Consider the following 24,969-nt stretch of genomic DNA (forward strand, 5'->3'; position numbering starts at 1 on the left):
AGGAACTGGCTCCAATAACTATGCAGAATTACTTGCCCTCAAACTTCTCTTATGCTGGCTCATTCAAAGGCACACCCTCTCTATTCAAATCTTTGGGGATTCCCAAAATGTGATCAGATGGGTAAACGGTCAAAGTACATGCAGTAATCAATTTTTAAAACAAATTCTGGGAGAGGTACAAAGACTGAAAACAATGTTTAATAGTTTTACCATATGTCACATTTACAGGGAAAGAAATGACTTGGCGGATAAGCTATCTAAAGATGGTCTTCAACAGGATCTGGGCAGCTGGCAAATAGAAGAAGACGAACAAGGCCAAATCAGCAGATCAGACCAGCCTCCTTACATGCAACCGTTCTGATATCTCTGGCAGGGATTTTTTGTTTCTCGGATTATCAACAAAATTTTGTGTATATATAAAATCTCAAAACAATCAGCAACGACAATGCGGCTTTTCTTAAACTTTTCAGTAACGGGTTGTTTTCCTCAATCATGAGGAGAATTGGTTTGTTAGTTTTTTACTGCATGACCGCTTCATAGTTTTCTGTGCATGTTTTTGGGCACAAAAGAAACACAGGACAGTTAAAATCAGGGATAGCTACAACTCCAAAATGGAACAGTTTTCAGGCATAAGGCAAAAATATTTTGTAATCCATACTTGACAGAACTCAGCATGAACAGTGATGCTTCAGCATATGCAATGTAAACTTTTTATAAACTTAATAAAAAGTTTCGTTTTTTTCCTTTGGAAAAAAAAACCTAGATACCTTTTGTTAAAAATATATATATAGTCAAGACCAAGCTAAATACCCTCTAGATACCCTTTGTTAAAAATAATTATATATATATATAGTCAAGACCAAGCTAAATACTCTTTGTTTGTTTGATTGATAAGGGACTTACCTCTAAGCCTTTGATTTTGAGAAATATAAAACATATATGTAATGTAACCAGATACATGTCACTTTTAGGTTGTTAAGGTGGCTAAAAATATTAAATTTGGAATTTTCCAATTTCCAAATCCCCGAAAAAAACAGGCAGATTTATGAGATGGTTTAGGTTGTTAAGGTGGCTAAAAATATTGAATTTGGAATTTTCCAATTTCCAAATCCCCGAAAAAATCAGGCAGATTTATGAGATGGCATCATTTTTTCATGACTTAATTAGGGAGTATCGCCCCAAAAGTGTGAGAATGGAGCTTTTTCAAATGAAGTAATAGATGTTACATTTCTTCGAACTCTCCCGGCCGGTGCAGAGAGTTTGAAATTCTTGTGGGAGGATCCTCCTTCAACCACCGCCTCTTCCGTAGCCGCTTTCAATTGAGTTACCTTTTTTCTTAATTTTTGGCCCTCTTCTTCCCCAACTAACACTTTAACGATTCTTTCCACATCATCTCTCGCGACCACCTACTTTTTTTCAATTCTTTGGGGCACCTCCAGTGTTATCTGGATCTCATCCACCACAAACTTTGAGTTGAAGTGTTGCTCGGCATAGAGAGGTCACACGATCATGGGAACACCCATCGTCGTCATCTCCATTACTGCGTTCCAGCCACAGTGGGACAGAAAGCTACCGGTGGAAGGATGTGCCAAGATGCTCAACTGTGGCGCCCACCCCATAATAAAAATCCCCTGCTTCTTCTCCACCATGCGACTGTTGAATCCCTCGAGGAGAAAGTCGAGGACGGACGACAACACCTTCGAGCCGGCGTCCGACAGCCTCCGTAGAAGCCACAAGAACTTCACCCCACTCACCTCCAAACCCATAGGCAACTCCTCCATCTGAGCAATGGATATGGAATTCTCAGTGCCTAAAGAAATGTAAAGAACAACGCCTCAGCGTGCACATCAAGCCACTCCAAGCACATCTCCTCCAATTCTGTATTGAACCCCGTCTGGAGCGCTGGGGGAATCCTGCAGGGTCGGTCCTTAAACGCCTCAGGAGGGAGCAGGGGACCAATTGTCATGAGAGTGTCGTTAACCTTATGAAAATGCTCCATAAACTATGCCTCGTGCCCGTAAAAGGTATTGGCGCTTGGCAGCCAATTTGAAGGCGAGGTGCATAAAGGGGATGAGATGACCCTCACCCAGAGACGGCAACATCATCACAGTAACCCTTCCACTCTCTGCGCTGGACGCCATTGATTGTGTGTGTACGCTTTCTACTCACAAACAATAAACCAAAGGATGCAAACATAGAGGAGCAATTCAATAAAAGGGAAACCCAATAAGCAGTAGCGGAGTAACAATGAAGGCAAGATGGATCAGACCAACAGCAAACACACCTTTCTCTGCTAATCACTATACTAGCACAACCACATTTACCAATGTGATTGATAAAAGCGAATAAGCATATATGAAACATATATACAATCACATTTTCCAATGTGGTTGATATAAAACGATAGGCTTATATCAACTACATTAATAATTATTATGGGTTTTTTTAACACCAACTATTTAGGATTATTAATAACTATATAAATATTAACAACCAGATTATATATATATATATATATATATATAATAATAATATAAACACCTACTATATATTAATTAATAATAAAAATCACTCATAATAATATTATATTATCATTATATTATTAAAATAATATAATAATATAATTATTATTATTATATAATAATAATAATAATAAGTGATTATAATATTATAATAATATTATATTATTGTTATATTATTATAATAATATACAAATATAATAATTATTATAATAATAATAATATAATTATTATTATTATATTATAATAATAACATTAAAGAGGTCCAATTATTTATGATAATTAATAACTATATAAATAATAACAACTATATTCTTATATATTTATATATTTATGATTATTGTATTAATATTATTATAATAATATAAAATCTTATTATTATTATTATTAGGCTTTAGTATTTTTAATATTTATTTTAGGGTTTGTATACATTGGGTTTATAATATTAGTACCTTTTGTTTATTATTACCCAAGGGATTAATACTAAAATCCCAAGGGATTATGAACCCAAGGAAATAATATTAAACCTAAGGGACTAACATTATAAACCCAACATTGGTAAACCCTAATATAAATATTAGAAAGGCTAAAATAAACATGGTTTATTTTCATGGTGAGAGAATTCTTGTCACAATGTGACATTCAACCATGGTTGACCAGGGTTGTCTATGGTTGACAATGGTTGACCATGATCGATATTATAAACCTAAGGGAATAATAAACCCAAGGGATTGATATTATAAACCCCAAGGAATAATAAAACTAAGGGATTAATATGAAAATCCCGGGGAATTATGAACCCAAGGGAATAATATTAAACCCGTGGGACTAATATTATAAACCCAACATTGTTAAACCCAAATATAAACACTACAAACATTAAAATAAACATGTTTTATTTTGACGGTGAGACAATCATTGTCACAATGCGACATTCAAACATGGTTGACCATGGTTTGCTATGATTGACAATGGTTGACCATGATTGGTATTCTAAACTTAAAGGAATAATAAAACGAAGGGATTAATACTAAAACCCCAAGGGATTATGAACCAAAGGGAATAATATTAAACCCATGGGACCAATATTATAAACCCAACATTGGTAAACCCAAATATCAATACTACAAACACTAAAATAAACATAGTTTATTTTAATGGTGAGAGACTAAAATAAATATGGTTTATTTTCATGGTGAGAGAATCCTTGTCACAATGTGACATTCAACCATAGTTGACCATGGTTGTCTATGATTGAAAATGGTTGACCATGATTGATATTATAAACCTAAGGGAATAATACACCCAAAGGATTGATATTATAAACCCCAAGGAATAATAAAACTAAGGGATTAATACGAAAACCCCAAGGGAATAATATTAAACCTGTGGGACTAATATTATAAACCCAACATTGTTAAACCCAAATATAAAAACTACAAACACTAAAATAAACATGTTTTATTTTGATGGTGAGACAATCGTTGTCATAATGCAACATTCAAACATGGTTGACCATGGTTTGTTATGATTGACAAAGGTTGACCATGATTGATATTCTAAGCCCAAAGGAATAATAAAATGAAGGGATTAATACTAAAACCCCAAGGGATTATGAACCGAAGGGAATAATATTAAACCCATGGGACTAATATTATAAACCCAACATTGGTAAACCCAAATATCAATACTACAAACACTAAAATAAACATAGTTTATTTTAATCATGAGATAATCCTTGTCACAATGCAACATTCAAACATGGTTGACCATGTTTGACTATGATTTATATCATAAACCTAAGGGAATAAAAAACCCAAAGTTTTGATATTATAAACCCAAATGAATAATAAACCCAAGGGATTAATACTAAAACCCTAAGGGATTATGAACACAAGGGAATAATATTAAGCCCAAGGGACTAATATTATAAACCCAACATTTGTAAACCCAAATATAAATATTACAAACAAAAAAAGAAACATGGTTTATTTTCATGGTGAGTCAATCTTTGTCAAAATAAGACATTCAACCAAGGGACTAATATTATAAACTCAACATTGGTAAACCCTAATATAAATACTACAAATACTAAAATAAACATGGTGTATTTTGACGGTGAGACAATTCTTGTCACAATGCGACATTCAACCATGGTTGACAATGTTTGGCTATGATTGACAATGGTTTACCATTATTGATATTATAAACCAAAGGGAATAATAAACCCAAGTGATTGATATTATAAATCCAAATGAATAATAAACCCAAGGGATTAATACTAAAACCCAAGGGATTAATATTAAACCCATGGGACTAATATTATAAACTGGACATTGGTAAAGGTAAATATCAATACTACAAACACTAAAATAAACATAGTTTATTTTGATGGTGAGACAATCCTTGTCATAATGCGACATTCAAACATGGTTCACCATGATTGGCTACGATTTATATTATAAACCTAAGGCAATAAAAAACCCAAATTTTTGATATTATAAACCCAAATGAATAATAAATCCAAGTGATTAATGCTAAAACCCCAAGGGATTATGAACCCAAGGGAATAATATTAAGCCCAAGGGACTAATATTATGTTGAGGGCCCCGAAATCGGGTCGACAACAAGGGGGATACCCACCCGGTCCGGAACCTGGTTGGCGGCTCCTTACCTGCTTGGAGTAGCGGGTCCGACTGGGGGTAATGGGACCAGTTTCCCAATGTGAAGGGTGTGCGTGTGTGTGTAGAGTTTGATGGTATTGATTTAAAGGTTTTTCTAAGCTAGTCTTAATTCTAACTGCTAAACTAACTCTATACTAATATAATCTAATGAAGAAAAACAATACATCTAATCTACGCTAACCCGGGGTGTTTTCTTTCGTTATGCGATCTAGAAAGATTTCAAACAACAGCTGGTAATAAAGATCATTCAGCTATTATCAGAATATAAATCAATAAAGATAAACCACTCTGCATAAGAAGTTAGGCAGAAAAGTTGTGAACAACATATCGTATAATTAGTTATTCATATGTCAAGCATAAATAAATGACTCCACCGTACAGAAGTGCCAAATGGTAATACACACATTCATACAGTAACATATAAAGAACTCAGCTGCATATCACTTTAGGAATACTAGCAGAATTTAGTCAAGGGATAAAAGTACAATTTATGACTGACTTCACTAATAAACTTCAAGCAATAATGATTTATTTCTACTTGTTCTAATATCTACTAAGAGTACAGAAGTGCAACATCAGTAACAGACATTAAAATGCAAACATAAATAAATCTCGATCCATCCATTCATCAAAAACCCCCTCCGAGGGTGCAGAAGTGCATGTTCTGAGGACAAGTTTTTTGACAGATTTCCGGACCCTTCTCCAAATGCCATGAGAAGGGTTAAATACTACTAACTAATTAATCTTAATTACACGAATTTAGGGAAACGGCTTCAAATCACCGCCCTTTACTAAAAGCAAATTTATTTCTAAAACTTAAATCTAATTTCTGACCGTTTCTGTATATTATCCTTAGTGCTATAAACAGTGCAACGTTTGCCTGGGAAGAGTCGGCTGGCTGCCTTCTTCTTTCGCTCGGCAGATAAAAGTGGAAATAACAAGAGCTGGCACCTCCTTCTGACAGACCAGAAGATATTTTCGAAAATCTTTCTCTAGCTGGGTGTATTCGCTGCGTATATACTTAGCACAACCCAGGTTCTTCTCGAACTGATTTTGCTGTTGCTATTTTGGTTTCTGGTCGTGCGAATGATAGTGATTTAGGAGTCGTGCTGTATGGACAATTCCCTGTGTTGAGAATTTCTTCCGTTCTTTGTTCCAGGCTTTTCTGGAGCGTCCTCCTTCTCTTGCGCTTCTTTCTCTGCTTTACCAAGTCTGAGCTTCAGGATCTTTTGCAAACACGCTGCTTTTGTGCGCCTTTGACTCTTCGTCTTGGATAGTCTAATTTCATCAGTGCCGGTTGGCTGATAGTCTGGAATCCGCGGTCCTGCTGCATGCGGCATCCATTTGCGGAGGCATCTTTTCTCTGTTATCTGATTGGCGCTTTCCCCTTTTCCTTAGATGTTTCCTGCATATAGATTTATATCAGTTGCGTGTCTTGCAGTCTATGCAAAGAAGAAGGGAAATGAAAAGATTGACATGAAAGCATTAAATTCTAATAAATGCATAATCCTGACATTCATCATGACTTGACTCTTCGGAAAATGCGATGCAATCATTTCTGGATACTCAAGCATGCGGTGATTAATTTCCTTTAAGGCGCGCGCTTAATCTTGGGTCTATCGTGTATGTCGGAGAATTCTTGCGATGAGTCTTTTCATATCGCTGATCGCTGGTCGCGGTTCACTGATATCGCAGATCGCTGACATCGCAGATCGCAGATCGCTGATTTCATTCAATGGTTTATGCTTCTTAGTGCGACGTTTGCGATGTGCGATGTCGCATATCGGCGATCAGCGTTTCTTGAAGATCTTCTTTTTAAGAGCACTTGGAATGCATGCGACGCGATGAACTTCGCGTCGCTCTTTCCTTGCGATGCGATTTAAGCCTTAGGGAGAAAAATACAAAAATTTTAACAAAATATTTTTTGGATTTTTGTTCAGGGTCCCCCCTTTGCTTGATGTTTATGGCTAAACATCAAACAAAGAGGGGGGGTTGTTGGTGACCACAACAATGGCGATTCACTGTGAAGAACCAGTTATCTCTGCTTGTTCTATTACACTTTCACTTCCAAAACAGAAAAATTTTCGTATATCTAAATTTTGTTATGGACAGATAGAGTATTACCCCTTATCCTGTCAATGATGTTTCGTCACAACTTTTATTTCATTCCGATTGTTTGCTTCCTCTGGGTCATTTCTTGTATTTACACCAGACATTACTCGGTCTTTTCAAAGATAAAATAAGGTCTTCTCTGCGTACTGGCTTTGTAAAATATGCTCATTTGTCGTAGGTAGAGCCTCTGCTGCCCGCAAGCGTCCATAGCCTCGACAGGGTTACCATGTTATCCAGCAATGATCCTTTTTCCTGCTTGAGGTCATTTACAACATTCCAGAGAAAAATCCTTTCGACCCTTTTTTTTTTTTTTTTTTTTTTTTTTATTCTCTAAAGAACAATGTCTTGGTTTGGTGGCCAAATTATGACACAGTCATTCACTTGATTTACACTTTTGCTGAACAAGCTGGCTCGTGATGAGACCCCTTGTCTTTTGATTGCAACAATCTTGAGTCGTTGCCCTGTTTTGATAGACAGTATTGGCAAAGTCAGCAAGTTATATATCTGTGATCATGATAAGCCGGCTCGTGATGAGACCTCTTATTCTTTGAGATATAGTGTTTTCTTGGATTGTTTCTCTGGATGCTGCGATTTTCCTTAGCAGGGAGGAAGTCATTGTTTTTCCTTAAGAAAGATCTGGACGACAATAATAGAGTTTAAAAACAACAGTTTTGCAGAGAATACTTATTTTATTATTGATGATACCTTTCATTGCGTTGGCGTAAAACAATTTTTTGCCAAAAGTTACTTTCATCCCAGATTTTTTTGAGGTTGAAACTAACATCATATTCAGGCTAAAGTTAACTTTATCTGTTAATAATAAAAGCCAGATTTTTCGAAAAGTTTTGCTATTTATACAAGTGAAATCAAAATCTGATAGAGAAATGGTATGTTCCTTCATGAATACTATTTATGATCATTCACAACCAACCTTATTTATAAGAAATGAAAAACTAAAATAAAACTAAAATTATCCTACAAAAATAGAAGAGTGACCTTCTATGGGAAATACATTTTGAGAATTTGTCCATTCACAGGCAGAGAATCTTTCCTGCCTGTTAAGTCCTGCAACACAAAAGTCGATGGGCCTATGACCTCTACAATCTGAAAAGGACCAAGCCATAGCTTCTGGAATTTTGTATGTTTTCCCTTTTCTTCATGAGCCTTATCCCACTTCAAAACTAAATCTCCCATCTGAAAGTTTTTTCTGGTCATTATGTTCGAGTCAAAAGAGGATTTTATTAGCGCTTGGTGGTGAGCATGGGTTTTCTTAGCCTGTTCTCGTTGTTCTTCTAGCTTGATTATTTCCATTTGTCTTAGTTGTAAGGAGGAAGTAGATACTTCATCAATGTATTGCACTAAGGACAAGGAGGGAATGACTAAGTGAGTAGGAAGAACTGCTTCTCTCCCGTAAACTAAATTAAAGGGAGAAGTGCCGATAGAGGCTTTCTTTGTAATTCTGTCTGCCCATAAGGCATTTACCAGCGCTTTGTGCCAATTCTTTTGGTTTTGGTCGACTGTCTTTTTAATAATCCTGATTAGGTTCTTGTTTGTCGATTCAGCCAACCCATTACCTTGCGGATAGTAGTTGGCAGAATACTTCAGTTTGAACCCTCTTTTGAGCGCGAACTCAGTCATGGTATTTCCAGAAAAATATGAAGCATTATCAAATATTAAGGCCGTTGGCAATCCAAACCTAGTGATGATAAACTGATCTATGAATTCAATAATGTTTTCAGAATTAGTTGTCTTGAGAGGAACCGCCTCTACCCATTTAGTGAAATAGTCAGTTGCCGTGAGGATATACCTATGCTGTTTAGAGGAGTGAGGAACGATCTCACCTATTATGTCCAGGCCTGATTGACTGAACGGCTGTTCGATGTTAACTGGCTGCAGTGGCATGGATGACTTCTTTTGTTTTCCTGCAGCAGTCTGGCAGACCTGGCATTTCCTTACGTGATTGTACGAGTCTTTGAACAGCGTGGGCCAGTAATATCCCGCACGTAAGATTTTATGTGCGGTGGCTTCTCCAGCATAGTGTCCACCTACTGGTCCATCGTGGAGTTCCTGCAAAACCTTTTCGGCTTCAGTTTTCTCAAGACATCTAAGAAGCACAGAATCATAATTTCTTTTAAACAGGACATCATTTACGAGCTGGTATTGTTTAGCTTTCAATCTCAGGGCTCTCTGCTTGGTGTGATCCAAGTGAAATGGAGCATACCCGTTCTTAAGGAAATAAATGGTGTCAGCATATAATGATTCTGCGTCGTTTAGGCTTACCTCATACGCGTGTACCTCTTCAGACGAGTTTTCAGGGATTTGCGATGCTCCAGCTAACATCTTACAGAAGCCTTGACCTCTTACGATGTGTGTCGGCTTGATCTCCAGGTCATATTCTTGTAAGGCGGTGATCCAAGTCGCTCTCTTTTCGCCCACATCCTTCTGTATGAGGAGGTTTCTTACCGCTGGAAACGGTACTATGACCTTGGTATGGGCCTTTAGCAAGAAAGGTCTGAAATATTTGATCGCTTTGAAAACGGCGTATGCCTATTTCTCTATGTCCGAATAATTGAGTTCAGCACCTTGTAAGTTTGAGCTAAAAAATGCGATTGGAGCTTCTACCTTTTCTTGATTTGCTTGAGTCAAAATTGCAGCATAAGAATTCTCTGAGGCAAACGTGTATAAGACAAAAGGTTCTAAAAAATTTGGGGTTGCTAAAGATGGAGTGTTGATGATGGCTTGTTTGATTAAGTTAAACGCTTCGTGCTCGTCTAGACCCCATTTAAAGTTTGAATTCTTTTTTATCATTTTTTGTAAAGGAGAAATAATACGTGAAAAATATGGGACAAACCTTTTCACAAAATTGATCTGTCCTAGGAAAGATTGCATGGTCTTTTTGTTATGGGGCATGGGTATCTCGGAAATTTCTTTGATTCTGTCAGGTTCAATGTGAATGCCAGATTTGGACACTATGAATCCTAGCAATTTCCCTTCACTCAACGCGAAAAAAGATTTCTTAGGGTTAAGCGAGATCCCATACCTTAAACATCTTTGAAATATTTGCTTCAAATTTTTGAGATGGTCGCTTCGGTTCTTGGAGTACACAGTTATATCATCCAAGTAAATCACTACCGATTTATTGACTAAACCTTTAAATGCAATGTCCATGGCTCTCTGAAAAGTAGCGTCGGCGTTGATCAGACCGAATGGCATCTTCCGATACGCGTAGGTACCCCATTTGGTTCGGAAGGTGGTTTTTAACTGATCATCCGGGTGTACTAGCACTTGATTATATCCTGAAAATCCGTCCAGGAAAGACATCAACTCTGAGCCTGCTACTGCCTGTAATATTTGCTCCATCGATGGGAGGGGAAAATTGTCTTTCTGACAGGCTTTGTTGAGATTCCGGAAGTCGATGCAGATTCTAATATCTCCGTTTTTCTTCCTAACAGGTACCATATTGGATACCCATTTGGAATGTCTGACCGGGAAGATTATTCAGGCTCTCAACAACTTATTCAGCTCAGTTTTTATCTGATTTTCCAAGTTGGGGTGGATTTTTCTGAGCTTCTGTTGGACAGGTTTCTCGTTGTCAATCATAGGGATAGTGTGCTGAATGATAGAAGTGTTGTAAGTTTTCAGCTCGTCGTAATTCCAGGCAAAAACGTTTTTGTACTGTCGTAGAAGACGGATATATGCTGATTTTTCTTCGGGGGTTAGACCTTGGCCTAGATTAACGTTTTGCGGCTTCTCATTGGTTCCTAGGTTCACTGATTCGTTGTTCAGAGTTGAACTGTAGAGCTTGGCATTAGCTGACCTTTTGAACCGACTTTTTAAGTCATATAAGTCTTCTAGTTTGACCACCGATTTGGGTATAGCATTATCAGTGCTATTTTGTTGTATTTGGTGATCATGACAGTCTTCGTCAATTATCTGGTTTGAGTAGGATCCTTCAGAGGTGAGGAAACTTACGATGTCTGGGTCGTCGTTGAATACCCTCCAGTTGGTGATGTTGTCAGGGATGGACGGTTTAAAAATTAACTCTATCGAGAATCTATCTGGACTAAAGTCTTCGGAGGGAATGAGTCTGGAGGCTACGTTAGCTAACAGGTCTGCGCTTGCATTTTGGAGTCTCGGGACTGACGAAATATTGAATGCTATGAAATGTGCAGTGAGATCTTGTACTAAAGATTGATAGTGCTTCAAATGACTTGACAGGCAATGTATGGTGTTACGTACCTGTTTGACGACGATCTCGGAATCTCCAAAGACCTGAAGATACTTGACGTTCAATCCGATTCCTTTGTATAAGCCTTGCACCAAGGCCTCGTATTCTGCTGTGTTGTTCGTGTAATCGAACTCGAGTCTGCATGTAAGCATAGTCTTATTTCCGTCTGGGCTAATTAGAACGCATCCTACTCCTGCTCCCTCGTTGGACTTAGAGCCATCAAAATATAATTTCCAAAATAAAGATGTATTTACAAGGTTATCTAAAAAACTAACACATTTTGAATCATCAGTCTGGGAAAAGTTTTCTACTTGGGACAAAACTGAATTTTCCAAATAAGGTGATATGTGAGCATTGAAATTTCCGAGGAAAGAATCTACCGAGTAGTTGCCTATGATGTTGTTGTTGTATGCTATGGCTTCATTCTCTCCTTCCAAATCCGTCACTATGTATTTTTGGTGCAACTCTCGTTCAACCTTTATTTGATTTGGTTTCCCGTTGGAGGGTAACCACATGTGCGACCAGTCAGTTGAAAAGTATCCGTGGAGTTTCTCGGACCAGTCCCTGCTAAGAATCAAACCATAAAATTCAGGGATATCAGCCACTAGAATGTCGATAACCTGGCATACCTTGGGGTTAGACGACAATCTTATGGTCACTTGGTTAAGTTCACCTATCACTTCGACTTGCGATCGATCAAGTTGAACTATGCGCACTGCGGATTTTTGCGGTTGAACATTCAGTTTGGCACATATTGACCTGGTTAAAATATTGGCTGAGGCACCAGAATCAACCAAGCAGTTGTGCACGTTTCTATTAAAGATTTCATAAGTGAGGAGGAAAGGAGGAGTATGAGATCTAGATCTTCCTCCAATCAAAGCGATGTCATTCGGATCGATTTTATTGATCGTGTTGACCGGAGGTCTTCCTATATGGTGGGAAGCTACAGCTGTAGGTAAAGGTGTAGTAGGTACGGCATGTAACTCTTTCATCATGATTTTATGTTGGTGTTTCAATTTGCTCAACTCGTACAGAGTGATATTAGCCCTAGTCTTTTTCATGTCATCGATGATGTTATACTCCATTTCATCCGACACTATCAGTGTTCTTGATGGAGGCGTTTGATCTGATTGGACTGGGCTAAATTGGGTCGCTTTAGCAGTTGTTTTCTTTGTTGCGACCTTTTCTTTTGCTCCAGGGCTTGCGACCTTCTGTTTGGGGGTAGTTTGGGGAGGATCAAGTTGGTTTTTGCTTCGTGTGCTAACCGGAAATGCTTCTTGATCTTCTTCTTGTGGGAGGATGAAATCCCACATTCCTTGCAGTTCCACCACTTCTTCATCGTCGGTCTATGTTTCGATGGTGCTCTCTTCTTCTTCTTCTTCTTCAGATTCAACGTTTGAGACCACATTGGGTGGCTTCGTCTCCATGGGAGGATTTCTTTTAAAATTCCTAAAAGGCTTTCTTGGGGACGATTCTGCTACTTGTTTTCTTATGTCAATCATCTCATTAGACATGGCCTTTAACACCTTTTGTAATCCTTCCATATCGAAAGGATCTTTCGTTTGCTTCTTCTTGGTGTCTTCTTTGAAAGAGATTTTCTTAGATTTACATTCTTCGATTGCAGATCTCTTTTCTAGGGTTACTACGCGTTTTTCAACTGCTAACGCCTCAGTCAAATTTTCAACTAAGGTTGTCTTGCTTGCCCTATCTACGAAGATGGCCAAGTTTGAAGGTAAGGCCGTGATGTACCATTCACATCTCACTTCCTCGCTGGGTTGGGAAGCAGCGGGGATTTTGTTGAGGATCTTGTTGAACCGTAAGTTAAAATCTTTAATGGGTTCCCTAGCCTCAGCTTTAAGATTGGATAAATCGTTGATCAGTGTCGCTGTCGATCTATCATCACCGAATTTGGTAAGAAATTGATTTTGAAAAATGTCCCAGCTCGTGATAGATCCGGAGGGCAGCGAAAAATACCGTGACCTGGTTGTCCCTTGCATTGTATAGGGAAAAAGTCGGACCACGGCATCTTCGTTGGTAACTCCATTGAGATTAACAGAAAGCATTAAATTATTGATATGTTCTTCAGCTAGCATTCCTGTTTCTGGATTGAACTTCGGTAGCCATTTCTCAGGATGGGCGGGTATTGGACTTAGGGGTGGAGGCATTAAAACCGCCCCAGGATTGTTCCATGGAGACTGGGCCATCTCTAAGTTGCCAGTTAACAAAAGTGCAGAAGGTGATCTCTGATGTTGAGAAGATGGAGATATTATGATCTTCGATGATTGCGGAGGAAGGGTTGTAGAAGATGGATGGGTGATTTGAGGTGAAGATGTGGGTGGTTGACTTCGCGGAGAGGGAGTTGAAATGGATGAAGTGGACGAAAGAGTCTCTCTGTCAGACTCTGGAAGTGCTTTCCTTGCTCTTTTCCTAGTGGGGAGAGGAATTTCAGTTGGCTGGATGCCAAACCTTTCACTCTTCAATCTGGTCAGGGGATGAGCAGGATTGTACTGCGAAGTCACGCTGCCTTTAGATTTATCAGACCTCTGAGTAAAAATAGAGAATCCCTGGAGTTTATGGATCAAAGTTTGAATTTCAGGGGGATCAATGATAAGTTGGTCTGATGTATTAGGGTGTGTAGCAGCGGTGGATGCCCGAGTGACCTCTAGTTCCGAGTTTAATCGTACCGGAGAAGTCGGGGGAGTTGGTGAGGGTGATTTGCTCTCAGAATGGTATTTGGATTTTGAATTATGCGCCATTCATAGCTCAGGCCCTCCTTCTAGCGCCAGAAATGTTGAGGGCCCCGAAATCGGGTCGACAACAAGGGGGATACCCACCTGGTCCGGAACCTGGTTGGCGGCTCCTTGCCCGTTTGGAGTAGCGGGTCCGACTGGGGGTAATGGGACCAGTTTCCCAATGTGAAGGGTGTGCGTGTGTGTGTAGAGTTTGATGGTATTGATTTAAAGGTTTTTCTAAGCTAGTCTTAATTCTAACTACTAAACTAACTCTATACTAATATAATCTAATGAAGAAAAACAATACATCTAATCTACGCTAACCCGGGGTGTTTTCTTTTGTTATGCGATCTAGAAAGATTTCAAACAACAGTTGGTAATAAAGATCATTCAGCTATTATCAGAATATAAATCAATAAAGATAAACCACTCTGCATAAGAAGTTAGGCAGAACAGTTGTGAACAGCATATCGCATAATTAGTTATTCATATGTCAAGCATAAATAAATGACTCCACCGTACAGAAGTGCCAAATGGTAATACACACATTCATACAGTAACATATAAAAAACTCAGCTGCATATCACTTTAGGAATACTAGCAGAATTTAGTCAAGAGATAAAAGTACCATTTATGACTGACTTCACTAATAAACTTCAAGCAATAATGATTTATTTCTACTTGTTCTAATATCTGCTAAGAGTACAGAAGTGCAACATCAGTAATAGACATTAAAATGAAAACATAAATAAATCTCGATCCATCCATTCATCAAAAACCCCCTCCGAGGGTGCAGAAGTGCATGTTCTAAGGACAAGTTTTTTGACAGATTTCCGGACCCTTCTCCAAATGCCATGAGAAGGGTTAAATACTACTAACTAATTAATCTTAATTACACGAATTTAGGGAAACGGCTTCAAATCACCGCCCTTTACTAAAAGCAAATTTATTTCTAAAACTTAAATCTAATTTCTGACCGTTTCTGTATATTCTCCTTAGTGCTGTAAACAGTGCAACGTTTGTCTGGGAAGAGTCGGCTGGCTGCCTTCTTCTTTCGCTCGGTAGATAAAAGTGGAGATAACAAGAGCTGGCACCTCCTTCTGACAGACCAGAAGATATTTTCGAAAATCTTTCTCTAGCTGGGTGTATTCGCTGCGTATATACTTAGCACAACCCAGGTTCTTCTCGAACTGATTTTGCTGTTGCTATTTTGGTTTCTGGTCATTCGAATGACTGAGTGATTTAGGAGTCGTGCTGTATGGACAATTCCCTGTGTCGAGAATTTCTTCCGTTCTTTGTTCCAGGCTTTTCTGGAGCATCCTCCTTCTCTTGCGCTTCTTTCTCTGCTTTACCAAGTCTGAGCTTCAGGATCTTTTGCAAACACGCTGCTTTTGTGCGCCTTTGACTCTTCGTCTTGGATAGTCTAATTTCATCAGTGCCGGTTGGCTGATAGTCTGGAATCCGCGGTCCTGCTGCATGCGGCATCCATTTGCGGAGGCATCTTTTCTCTGTTATCTGATTGGCGCTTTCCCCTTTTCCTTAGATGTTTCCTGCATATAGATTTATATCAGTTGCGTGTCTTGCAGTCTACGCAAAGAAGAAGGGAAATGAAAAGATTGACATGAAAGCATTAAATTCTAATGAATGCATAATCCTGACATTCATCATGACTTGACTCTTCGGAAAATGCGATGCAATCATTTCTGGATACTCAAGCATGCGGTGATTAATTTCCTTTAAGGCGCGCGCTTAATCTTGGGTCTATCGTGTATGTCGGAGAATTCTTGCGATGAGTCTTTTCATATCGCTGATCGCTGGTCGCGGTTCACTGATATCGCAGATCGCTGACATCGCAGATCGCAGATCGCTGATTTCATTCAATGGTTTATGCTTCTTAGTGCAACGTTTGCGATGTGCGATGTCGCATATCGGCGATCGGCGTTTCTTGAAGATCTTCTTTTTAAGAGCGCTTGGAATGCATGCGACGCGATGAACTTCGCGTCGCTCTTTCCTTGCGATGCGATTTAAGCCTTAGGGAGAAAAATACAAAAATTTTAACAAAATATTTTTTGGATTTTTGTTCAGGGTCCCCCCTTTGCTTGATGTTTATGGCTAAACATCAAACAAAGAGGGGGGTTGTTGGTGACCACAACATATTATAAATCCAATATTCGTAAATCCAAATATAAATATTACAAACACTAAAATAAACATGTTTTATTTTCATGGGGAGACAATCTTTGTCAAAATGTGACATTCAACCATGAGACTAATATTATAAACCCAACATTGGTAAACCCAAATATAAATACTACAAACACTAAAATGTGAATGGTTTATTTTGACGGTGAGACAATTCTTGTCACAATGTGACACTCAACCATGGTTGACCATGTTTGGCTATGATTGACAATGGTTTACGATTATTGATATTATAAACCAAAGGGAATAATAAACCCAAGGGATTGATATTATAAGTTACCCAAATGAATAATAAACCCAAGGGATTAATACTAAAACCCAAGGGAATAATATTAAACCCATGGGACTAATATTATAAACTGGACATTGGTAAAGGCAAATATCAATACTGCAAACACTAACATAAACATAGTTTATTTTGATGGTGAGACAATCCTTGTCACAATGTGAAACATTCAAACATGGTTCACCATGTTTGGCTACGATTTATATTATAAACCTAAGGGAATAAAAAACCCAAAGTTTTGATATTATAAAACCAAATGAATAATAAATCCAAGTGATTAATACTAAAACCCCAAGGGATTATGAACCCAAGGGAATAATATTAAGCCCAAGGGACTAATATTATAAACCCAATATTCGTAAACCCAAATATAAATATTACAAACACTAAAATAAACATGTAATATTTTCATGGGGAGACAATATTTTTCAAAATGTGACATTCAACAATGGGACTAATATTATAAACTCAACATTGGTAAACCCAAATATAAATACTATAAATAGTAAAATGTGAATGGTTTATTTTGATGGTGAGACAATTCTTGTCACAATGCGACATTCAACCATGGTTGACCATGTTCCGCTACGATTGACAATGGCTTACAATGATTGATATTATAAACCAAAGGGAATAATAAACCCGAGGGATTGATATTATAAACCCATAATGAATAATAAACCCAAGGGATTAATACTAAAACCCAAGGGATTATGAACCTAAGGGAATAATATTAAACCCAAAAGACTAATATTATAAACCCAACATTCGTAAAACCAAATATAAATATTACAAAGTCTAAAATAAACATGATTTATTTTCATGGTGAGACAATCATTGTCACAATGTAACATTCAACCACGGTTGACCATGATTGATATTATAAACCTTGTTGGAATAATAAATCCAAGGGATTGATATTAAAACACAAATGAATAATAAACCCAAGGGATTAATGCTAAAAACCCAAGGGATTATGAACCCAAGGGAATAATATTAAACCCAAGGGCCTAATATTATAGACCCAACAATCATAAACCCAAATGTAAATATTACAAAGACCAAAATAAACATGATTTATTTTCATGGTGAGACAATATTTTTCAAAATGGGACATTCAACCATGGGACTAATATGGTAAACCCAAATATAAATATTACAAACACTAAAATAAACATGGTTTATTTTCATGGTGAGACAATCTTTGTCAAAATGTGACATTCAACCATGGGACTAATATTATAAACCCAAATTTGGTAAACCCAAATATAAATACTACAAACACTAAAATAAACATGATTTATTTTGATGGTGAGACAATCCTTGTCACAATGCGAGATTCAACTATGGTTGACCATGATTGATATTATAAACCTAAGGGAATAATAAACCCAAGGGGTTGATATTATAAACCCAAAGGAATAATAAAACTCAGGGATTAATACTAAAACCCCAAGGGATTATGAACCGAAGGGAATAATATTAAACCCATTGGACTAATATTATAAACCCAAATATAAGTACTATAAACACCAAAATAAACATGGTTTATTTTGATGGTGAGACAATCCTTGTCACAATGCAACATTCAAACATGGTTGACCATGGTTGGCTATGATTGGCAATGTTTGACCAGGGTTGATATTATAAACCTAAGGGAATAGTAAACCCAACTTATTTACATTATAAACCCAAATGAATAATAAACCCAAGTGATTAATACTAATCCCCAAGGGATTATGAACTCAAGGGAATAATATTAAGCCCAAAGGATTAATACTAAAACCCCAAGGGATTATGAACCCAAGGGAATAATATTAAGCCCGAGGGACTAATAGTATAAACCCAACATTTGTAAACCCAAATATAAATATTACAAAGACTAAAATAAACATGATTTATTCATGGTGAGACAATCCTTGTGACAATGTGACATTCAAACATGGTTGACCATGATTGATATTATAAACATGAGGTAATAATAAACCCAAGGGATTGATATTATAAACCCAAATGAATAATAAACCCAAGGGATTAATACTAAAACCCCAAGGGATTATGAACCCAAGGGAATAATATTAAACCCAAGGGACTAATATTATAAACCCAACATTCGTAAACCCAAATATAAATATTACAAACACTAAAATAAACATCATTTATTTTCATGGTGAGACAATCCTTGTCACAATGTGACATTCAAGCATGGTTGACCATGGTTGGCTATGATTGACAATGGTTTACCATGATCGATATTATAAACCTAAGGGAATAATAAACCCAAGGGATTAATATGAGAAACCCAAAGGAATAATAAAACGAAGGGATTAATACTAAAACCCCAAGGGATTATGAACCCAAGGGAATAATATTAAACCCAAGGGAATAATATTAAACCCAAGGGACTAATATTATAAACCCAACGTATATAAACCCTAAGACAAATATTATAAACATTGAAATAAACATGATGGACCATCATTGATTTTCATATTGAGACAATCCTTATCACAATTCCATGTTGGACCATGGTCGACATCATAATAAACCATGTTTGACTCAGGAATAATAAACCCAAGCGATTGATATTATAAACCCAAGGGATTAATACTAAAACCCCAAGGATTATGAACCAAAGGGGATATTATTAAACAAAGAGGACTAATAATATAAACCCAAGGGAATAATAAACCCAAGGGATTGATATAATAAACCCAAAGGAATAATAAAGGGATTATTATTTATTTTCACGTTGAGACAATCCTTGTCACAATGTGACATTGAAGCATGGTTGACCATGGTTGGCTATGATTGATAATGGTTTACCATGATCGATATTATAAACCTAAGGCAATAATAAACCCAAGGGATTAATATGAGAAACCCAAAGGAATAATAAAACGAAGGGATTAATACTAAAACCCCAAGGGATTATGAACCCAAGGGAATAATATTAAATCCAAGGGACTAATATTATAAACCCAATGTATATAAACCCTAAGACAAATATTATAAACATTAAAATAAACATGATCGACCATCATTGATTTTCATATTGAGACAATCCTTATCACAATTCCATGTTCGACCATGGTCGACATTATAATAAACCATGTTTGACTCGAGAATAATAAACCCAAGCGATTGATATTATAAACCCAAGGGATTAATACTAAAATACCAAGGGATTATGAACCTAAGGGAATATTATTAAACAAAAGGGACTAATAATATAAACCCAATGGAATAATAAACCCAAGGGATTGATATAACAAACCCAAAGGAATAATAAACCCAAGGGATTAACACTAAAACCTCAAGCGATTATGAACCCAAGGAATTATTAATATTAAAAAGTTGAAGAATGAAGAAACCCAATAATTTGATATTATAAACCATTGGGAATTAATAAACCCAAGGGAAAAATATTAGAAACCAAAGGGATAAAAAATGGCAAGGGATCAATATTAAAAACAGAAGGGATTAATAGGAATTAATTTTTTAAACCCAATGGATTGATCAACCCACATGACTATGAATATTATAAACCTAATGGATCAATAAACCCTAGGGATTGTTAATATTATGAAAATAGCATGTTAATAAATTGAAGGGATAAACATTGTAAATGTAAGGAATTAATATTAAACCTTCAGACTATTATTTAAACCTTAATATTGGGGATTAATAAAACAAAGGGAATAAATGATAAATTGAAGGAATTATTATTGTTGCAAACTTCAAAAACAACTAAACCTAATCATTTAATATTATAAACCCAAGGAAATAGTAAACTGAACCTAAGCCCTAAATCCATGACATCAATATTATAAACATAAATAATGCTATAACACAAAAATAAAAATAAAAAACATAAACCAAAACTAATATAAGAACCACATTGCAAACCATAAAGAATTAAAACATGATAAATCATCATTACATTAATAATAACACATTTATATCACTACATTATAAACAATAAATATAATTTAACCCATAAATACATTGATATCGATATATGAATCTGCTAATAGTATAAATCTCAAGAATTGATATAAACACCTAGAACATGAAATCCCAACAATAATATTATAAATGTAAACAATATTTTCATTTATGAAAGACGTGAACAAAGTGAAGGGATCCACAAAAAATACCAAAACAATGAAAAATGCAAGAGAAAGATATAATATAGTAACACTGACATTGGAGCAAAGCAACATAAATGAAAAAAACACATCTAAATTGCACACATTGGATTTAAAGAAGAACAACATAATATGACATTTTAAGACTAGAGATATACAATTGTACATAAAAACAACATTAGTGTTTAAAATAATCAATTTAGCCAACATTGCAACCACAGAAAGAACATTGAGTCTTAACATATAATTTTTGTTTTCTTAACATCAAATAATTCCACTACAAAATTGAAGTTCAAACAATGTTTCAAAAGTCATGTATGGAGTGGCCTCTTCCAAAACACAACCAGAGCAATGACAAAAGCAACACCAATTCAAATCAACAAGATAATGTTCACGATACTTAACACTTTCCAACCAATTCCTTCTTGTTCTCCTCCCAGACTCCCTCTGGTGCACATGTTTCAAGTATTTTACATGTGTTTTTGTTTGATCTAGCTCACGAATATGATCATCAATAAATGCAGGATGGAACCCATGTTTTCTATCAAACTTGTTCTGAAGATAGGAAAGAAAGCTTATAGCTCCAACAATATCGTGTATTGTTTTGGAATAATAGATGACATCATTATTGTCCATATCTGCATTTGAAAGACACAAAAACAAAAGCAAAATCAATAAAGACATGCACAAATAAATAAGCATACACATATATATGTATATACATAAAACATAACACCCCATTTTTATTTATGTTAAAAAAATTAATGTTATAGTGTTACATGAAAAAAAACAATCTAGTGTTACATGAACCAAATGATATAAAAATTTCTACAAATATAAGCCTCATTTCAAAATACAATAGAAAAAACTATAGAAATAGAATAAAACCGTGGCCAATATTCAAAACCTCCATTTTTTCATTTCATGATGTAATATGAATCCACAATATTAATATCAATATGAACCAGTTATAGAAATGATTTGGAATGATTGGTTCATATAACTAATTGTTTATGTTTGAATGGTTTGTTGCAAAGAAAAGAGCAATAGGCACTTAAAAATTTAAATAAGTAAAATGAACAACATGAAAAACGATGTAAACAACTTTCTCAAATATTACTATGAATATGATGAATTTATTAATCTAATAAATATATGAAAATGATTATTATATTAAAAGTAAATCAAGAGGATAATAAAAGCAATTCAAAAAACATACTATAAAGAAGGTCACAATGTTATTAGTTGTATTTCATAGTGATATGGACTTCAATCGCTCCTCTTCCTTCTTCCTAATTGTAACATATGCGCTATCTTTCATCTTGGCATAACGTTGAAAAGAAAAAGGTGGTGCAATGTGTAAACCATCTATTGATTTCACTCTTGATATGGCTGTGAAGGTAAGGCCTTGTTGCTCTTTATTCCTGATATCAACTGATGCTTGTTCTAAAGTCAATCCTTGTGATTTGTGGATTGTAAGAGCCCATGCCATCTTCAAATGAATTTGTTTTCGATTTCCTCTTATCACTGGGGTGATAGGGACAATTTTTGGATTGCTTGCATCAAATGGAACACCAACATACTTATCAAAAACAATAGCTGTGAACATTGGAAGTTGAGGTGGCTTAGAGGTAGGCGGATATAATATATCCTTAACATAACCAAGTGAACCATTCACCAAGCCATCTTCAACCGATAAATTACATGTCAACATAACACGCTAACCACGACACAACAAAACTTCACGGTCCAATTGGTCATCATCAACACCACTAATTTATGAACGCCTTGATTGCTCAGCAACACATAGTGCAATTGGAGAATTTAATGATTTTAACATATGCCTATTATGGAAGGAGACCAAATTATTTGTTGGAAACATGTGAACTGTTGCATTAAATAAATCTCTTTCTCTAGGATGAAGCCTCATATCAGCCTGTGACATAAGAAACTCCCAATCTTCAAGAATAGGTTCTACATTTCTTATGTTATTGAGGACTCTAAGAAAATAAGATTGTTTCTCATTATTCCCTTTTTGGCGAAATATTGTGTCAAGAGTGACAACAATGTTGAATTTGTTCCACAAGACTTTCCCTGTTGTATTACCTGCATACAAAGGCTTATCTCTCACAAGAGGTAGTTGGCCAAGGTCACCCACAAGGATGATGGATCTGCCACCAAAAGGAAAATTCTTTTTCTCTGGAAATGCTTCTCGTAATCGAGCATCTATTTGCATAAACAACCTTGATCCTAGAAAGCTCATTTCATCAATCAATATATATCTAACATGTCGCATTTCTTCTTAGAATACTACAACTGTCTGCCCATGTAGTGGCTGCATATCTTTAATTGGAATTTTTAGAGCTGAGTGTATTGTTTTTGCATGTATATTAAAAGCAGCTATTCTTGTTGGGGCAAGAAGAAGCAAAGGGCTTCTTCCATTACTTGACGAATTAGAAAGAGCTTCAAAAATACAATGGATAAGGAAAGACTTCCCAGTGCCTGCAGTGCCCTGAATAATCATAAGAAGAGCTTCATGAATATCACATTCAGCAAAGTGCTTTAAGACAATTTCAAAAGCAAGTTGTTGTTTTTTCGACAAATAATCTAGAGATGCAAATGTTTTGTTTGAAAGGTCAACAATATCACCCATTGATTTTTCATTCCTTATAAAATTAATAGCTTCTTCTGCAACATCATCATAAATAGTTGTACTTTCCCAGTCAAAGGATATATCAAAGTCCCTTCGACCAAGGGTGTGAAGATCATAAACATTCACATCATTTGGTGGAACCAAGCGAGAGAAAATCTGCCATTCTTGAAAATCATCTTCAAGATTCATTTCTTGGTTAGAAAAATCACCATCTTCTTATTCTTCAATATTGTCTATAATTGATGGATGTGGATCAACATGCCATGCTCGATATCGAAAATTCGTCCAATTTTTAATAATAATTTCAGTTGAAATGCCAATTTCTACAGGAATGTCACGAAATGGCTTGTACAATAGAAATTCTATCCAGCAAAAGGTTTCAAATTCCTCTGAAGCCTCACCAGGAATAGAATAAAACCATGGCCAAACCTGAACAATAGCATGAAAATCTCTAGGCTTCCATGGATCTTGTTTATGCTTGTTATCAAATGTCCAAGATTTTGCTATTTCTATCAAAGATATATGTTCAAGGAAAAAAGGTCTCTTCTGATAATGTTGAACAAAAGTATTCTTATATGAACATTGGAAGCCATCCCTTGATATTTTCCTAAAAACGTTTCTTCCAACATTTAAGGAAACAAATTTCCGACTACAAACAACAAGAGGTAGCTTAAGCAACATATGGCATGTTTCTTGTGCTCTAATGTCACGGTCAACAATCATTTCTGCAAGAAACTTTCTATATGCACATAAAGCATGATCCTCAGAGCCAATAGAATTTGAAATTATAGTTAACATATGATGATAACTTTCAGACCTTTTTCTGCTTTTGATGCATACTTAGCAATGTATTTCAACATAGCATAGCGAGAAAGCACTGGTTGGCAATCAAAATTTGCACGCCACATTGTTAGAAGGTCAATGTTATGTAAATTAAGCCTGTCATCATTTCTTGCTGGATCATATTTTTTTCTTCCTTGATCATCTATGAACAATCTTGATTCATCACAAAGATCCCATGGAGCATTGTACCGACATGTTAGAATAGTGCCCTTTTTGCACAAACAAGAATCTACATTACACTTTGTGTGCCTTTGGACACGGTTTAACAATTCTTCGTAATAATTATGAGGATTAGAACAAAAAATCTGACCAGTATTCAATAGGCAAGGATCATCATTGAGGCTTCGTGGAACCATTATGTTGCGATGATGTATGTCACGCAGATTCCATGCAATTACATATTTGTCAAAGAATATCTTCGCAAGTTGTACATCAGAACTATTTGACCAATCAAGTATTTCCATGTCAAGAGCACCTTCTAACCATAGGAAACCATGGATATGTGTTGAACCTCTATGTTGCCACTCATATCTGAAAAAAATGAAGATATAGTTACTAC

General features: G+C 36.1%; 1 pseudogene; it reads right to left on the minus strand.

The window, feature by feature from the left end:
- Nucleotides 1-1,163: 1,163 nt before the first annotated feature.
- Nucleotides 1,164-24,969, minus strand: part of LOC149146483 (anthocyanidin 3-O-glucosyltransferase 5-like) — a 33,038-nt pseudogene continuing 9,232 nt past the window's right edge.

Source organism: Pinus tabuliformis, chromosome X, assembly GCF_031772625.1.
Source record: "Pinus tabuliformis cultivar Carrire ecotype Pingquan chromosome X, CPIR1, whole genome shotgun sequence".
NCBI classification, from domain to species: Eukaryota; Viridiplantae; Streptophyta; class Pinopsida; order Pinales; family Pinaceae; genus Pinus; species Pinus tabuliformis.